Genomic DNA, 5,585 nt, shown 5'->3' with positions numbered 1-5,585 from the left:
GGAGAAGCAAGAAACTTGAAATCGCCCATCGTGATAGCGACATCTGGCACCTCCAGACTTGCGCTCAAACGTTTGCCAGGAGAAATGATATCCATATGTTTACCCAAATGAGAAGAAATGAACTCATGCTTGGTAAAAAATGGCTTTGACATGAAACAATGCGATGCACCCGTGTCAAAAAGAACTTTTGCAGGAATATCATTAATAGGAAGGTTACCCATAATGACATCTGAAGAATCCTCAGCCTGAGCTGCATTCAGCATATTGACCTTGGCGTGCTTGGGATTATGCTTGACCACAGCTGTACTTGCCGATCTGATAGGAGGAGGAGGAGGAAGACGCCTCTGGTTGGTACACTTGTTGGCATAGTGACCCTTCTGTTGGCACTTGTTGCACGTGACCTCTGAAAGCGGACGGTGATACGGAGCACTCGATCTTGGCGCTTGAGACGAAGACTTGTTCAGAAAGCCTGGGTTGGGTGGGTGGGAGAAACCACTGCCACCTTTGCTCTTCTGCTGATACGGCTGACGGAACGGAGGAGGAGGAAGCCAATACTTCTGCTGCTTGACCACTTGAGTAGAGGAAGAAGGAGTAACATCTCTGGCACGCTTCCTGGAAGCATCACATCTCATCTGAGCAGCCTCTTGCTTCAGTGCCATGTTGTAGAACTCATCGTATCTCAACGGCTCAAAGAGGACAAGAGCGAGCTGAATTTCCTCACGAAGACCACCCCTGAACTGATAGATCATGCTCTTCTCATCAGGAACATCCTGCTTGGCAAAACGGGCGAGCTTCTGGAACAACTTGTTGTAGTCATAGACAGACAAAGAGCCTTGCTTCAGATTGCGGAATTCCTGACGCTTACTCTCAACCACACTTTGAGGGACGTGATGAGCGCGGAAATCTTGACGGAAATCGTCCCAAGTGATAACACGTCCACCTCTAGAATCCTTGTACTGCTGGAACCACTCTGCAGCCTGATCTTTGAGCTGGAAAGAAGCGAACTTGACGAAATCTTCAGGCCTGACGTTGCTACATTCAAAATGCTTGCCCAGATCCACTAGCCAATCGTCAGCATCGGTAGCCTCAACACAACCGCTGAACGTCTTTGGGCCATTTGCGAGGAACTGGTTCAGAGTAGCAAAGTGGTGCTGATTATGGCCTTGATTCCCTTGACTGCCTTGATTGCGCTCTTGGAGAATTTGCATGATCAACTGTGTATTTGCATTAGTAGCGGCCATCACAGCTTGCCATGCTTCCGGAGGAGGCGGAGGTGGAGGCGGATCAGGATTCGGAGTCGTGCGCGTTGGAGGAGCCATCCTGAAGAGGTTGACCACCATTAGCACATAGATAGACAACAATATAGAAGCTGAATCCAACGGAATGAAAATTGCAACATATAGTCTTCACATCCGAACAAAATGAACGAATGCATTCCTCTTCAAATGGTCACATATCCATAAATTGAGAAGCCACGAAGAATTAAGGTAGAGAAATAAATCAACAAGGTACGGATCAAGAACGAATAATCGGTAAGAAATCCCAATCTCAAACCAATATCCGTGGAAGAAGAACTAGAGCTACTAGAATTCCCACCTATGAAACTCCCGAACCTTTTCGGTTATGCAATCAGGTGTTGGGGATACAGGGGAAGCACAATATCTCACCCAAACTAGCAAATCCTACATCCAGCTGTATCCATCCTTCAACACATAACCAAGAAAACTTCGGAAACCATCTACCTCAACCTTCGAAAAGCATCCGTTATACAAGTTATGGCGATACTCCCGAACTCCCGCCCCAGTACTGGGTGGCGTCGAGGTTATCTCACCAACGAACTGCATAAAAGAGATTTTCGATGTCGGCGAACATATCTCAAGTATACCAGAATTGCAATGATAAAATTGTGACGACAACACCTCGGAGCTCAACTCCCCGGGACACTGCCACAACCCCTAAAGACAGGAGGCACCAAGAACAATGTTCTCGTCACAAAACCATCGGAACAAAACCAAGATACTCGCGTGATCCTAAAAAAAAATAGTGAAATTTGAGAAGAGAAGAGTCAAAACTCTACGCCAGGATGCCTTACCAGAGCGATGAGGAGACTGGGAAGTAAAAATAATTCCTAACTCTCCGATATATAATTCCTAAAGGACTCAAAACATTTTTCTAGACACAACTCGGCTGCTAAAAAGATCAAGCAATGGGGCTCCTAAGGTCGGGGAAGGCTCTGATTACCAACTTGTAACACCCTCGATGCGGCTATAGCTCCCACGTGTCGAGGCATGACTTAGAGGCATAACCGCATTGAAAGCAATGTCGCAAGTCAGGCAATCATTACAACATCCCATGTAATATATAATAAAAGGGGGAGATAACATAGTTGGCTTACACTCGCCACGTCACATCAGAGTACATAAATAACATCCATCAAACGAACACTCATGGCCCGACTACGGCGCCAAAATAGAAAAGAACCCAACATGCGACAAGGTCCTGAATCGATAACCCCAACTAGGCACCACTATTGATCATCCGGAAAAGATACGTAGTATCGCTGAGAGTCCTCGTCGAACTCCCACTTGAGCTCGTAATCGTCAACTGGAGCAGAAACACCTGGACCTGCATCTGGAGTTGTAATATCTGTGAGCCACAGGGACTCAGCAATCTCACACCCACGCGATCGAAACTATTTAAGCTCATGGGAATGGATAAGGAAAATATATGTGGAGCTGCAGCAAGCGACTAGCATATGTGGTGGCTAACTTATACGCAAAAGAGAGCGAGAAGAGAAGGCGAAGCATGAGCGAGAAGCTAAAGGAACATCCTGCGCAAGCATAACTCCAACACCGTGTCCACTTCCCGGACTCCGCCGAGAAGGGGTCATCACGGTAACACACACGGTTGATTCATTTTAATTAAGTTTAGTTCAAGTCATCTACAACCGGACGTTAACAAATTCCCATCCGCCCATAACCGCGGGCACGGCTTTTGAAAGATCAATCCCTGCAGGGGGGGTCCCAACTTAGCCCATAACAAGCTCTCACGGTCAACGAAGGAATAGACCTCCACCCAAGACACACCGATCAGACTCGGTATCTCGGTACAACAAGATGATTCGACAGGTTAAAACAAGTCCAGCAACACCGCCCGAATGTGCCGACAAATCCCGATAGGAGCTGCACATATCTCTTTCTCAGGGCACGCTTGGATAGGTCAAGCTACGAGTAAAACCAAACCTCAAGTTTCCCTGAGGTGGCCCCGCAGGCTGCCTGGTTCGGACCAACACTCAGAGGAGCACTGGCCCGGGGGGGGGGGGGGTGAAAATAAGATGACCCTCGGGTTCCGGAAACCCAAGGGAAAAAGAGGCTAGGTGGCAAATGGTAAAACCAATGTTGGGCATTGCTGGAAAAGCTTTAATCAAGGAGAACTATCAAGGGGTTCCCATTATAGCCCAACCGCGTAAGGGACGCACAATCCGGGAACATAACACCGATATGACGGAAACTAGGGCGGCAAGAGTGGAACAAAACACTAGGCGAGAGGCCGAGCCTTCCACCCTTTACCAAGTATATAGATGCATTAAGATAACATAGCAATATAATGGTATCCCAACAAGTAAATAAATGTTCCAACAAGGAACGGCTCCAATCTTCACCTGCAGCTAACAACGCTATAAGAAGGGCTGAGCAAAGCGGTAACATAGCCAATCAACGGTTTGCTAGGACAATGGTGGGTTAGAGGTTCAATCATGCAATTGGGAGGCTGACAAGCAAATGGTAGACATCGAAGCAGTGGCAAGCAAAAGAGCGAGCAAACTAGCATAGCAAAGATAGTAGTGATTTCGAGGGTATGATCATCTTGCCTGCACAGTTGTCAGAGTTGGCTGGATCCTCACAAGCAAACTCAACGGGCTCCTTGGTAGCGAACTCGTCTCCCGGCTCTACCCAACAAGACAAACAAGCAACAAGGATACAATCAACCACAGGCAAGTCCAAGCAATATGATGAAATGACGATATGCTATGCGGGATGCGATGCGGGATGCAAAATGCAAGATATGACAGGAAATGCATGAACCTGGCATCAACTTGGAAAACCAAGTGTGCCACTGGATAGAGGGGATGAAATCGCTTGAAAACGATATAAAGATCATAGGAATCGGAGCTACGGTTTGGAAATGGCAAGCGTTTTAAGATATGACACCGGTATGCGATTTGCAGCAAGTAGGCATCTAAATGCAACGAAAAGAACATGCTACAGACACCAAACATGAAAACAAAATACATGGCAGTGATGTACACAAGATGGTTGACAAAACACTAGCACTGAGCCATAGGCAAATTCATCCATTAAGAGGTTCAAACAAGCATGGCTAAAACGCAAATGCAAAACAGATCTCAGACTTAGTGAAATTAACACTAGTCTGAAATTTCAGATCACGATGCTAACATGATACAAAACCTGAACATGACAAGTAAGAACATGGCATGGAGCTACTCAACAAGCTTAATAAAACACCCAAAGTGACCTGGGGCCAAAAGGGTTCACAAAATACTCTACCGAGCTCACGAACATAGCTCGAACATAATCAGTTTTCAGACTTAGTGAAAACTGAGACACGCTGAAATATAACTCACGAAGGCATGTAAACGAGCTCGATGCACTCACTACGGTGCAAGTCATGGCAAGGAAAGCATATAACCAGCAAGAAGGCACAATGTGCTAGCTACACATGGCAAGAACAAAGGCATAGCATGCATGGAACACTAACGGTAGCATCGGCAAAATCGCAAACAAGTTGACGATCTGCCCAGATTAACAACGAAGCAAAAGTTGAGCTCGATTGAGTCAACCTAGAGCACTCCGCATATGCCAACAAAGACATGGATGGATAGAGCATAACATAAATATCAAAACTCCCTTACTGATCATCCTCAAAATAGGCACGGATCACTAGGAAACAAGCTGGACATATAGCATCATGAACTAAAATATCCCAGACTTAGTGAAAATCACTAAGTCCCTGAAATCTGCAATCTCAGGTACCTCTCTTCGCAAGCTTGCACAAGACAACACACACATCCTAAAAATGCATGGGTGGCACCTCTGGAAAGAAGACAAAATGCTTCACAATTCATCCCAAAGGGGAACAGGCATATCATGCACGAATTAAACATGACAAAAATGACAAAAGTGCATGATGAACTAACGGATCTGCAATTTAACTCACGAAGCCTCCTTCTAACAGCATTTTGGGTATCAAGATGATCTCAAATGCAAATGATGCAATGGAATGAAATGATGTACATGTCGAGGCGAAGATTTTGATATATCATACGCCCAAAACGGAGCTACGGTTGCGAAGATACAAGCAGTCAAAGAATGCATAAAAATTAAGAGGGAGAGGGAAGAAAGTCAACCCAGATCTAGGGTTTGGCACTGTAGCGCGGATCCGGCGGGGCACTGAAGCTGGGCGCGCGCGACGAGGTTCGTCGGCGCCGGATCCGAGGCCGCCAGCGTAGGGGGAGGCGGTGGCCGGCGACGAGGGGCGGCGAGGTGGCCGGCGGGGCCGGCCGCGGG

The sequence above is a fragment of the Triticum dicoccoides genome, chromosome 5B (genome assembly GCF_002162155.2).
Source record: "Triticum dicoccoides isolate Atlit2015 ecotype Zavitan chromosome 5B, WEW_v2.0, whole genome shotgun sequence".
Classification (NCBI taxonomy): domain Eukaryota; kingdom Viridiplantae; phylum Streptophyta; class Magnoliopsida; order Poales; family Poaceae; genus Triticum; species Triticum dicoccoides.
The sequence above is the reverse complement of the archived record's forward strand: the minus strand, read 5'-3'. Positions refer to the sequence as shown.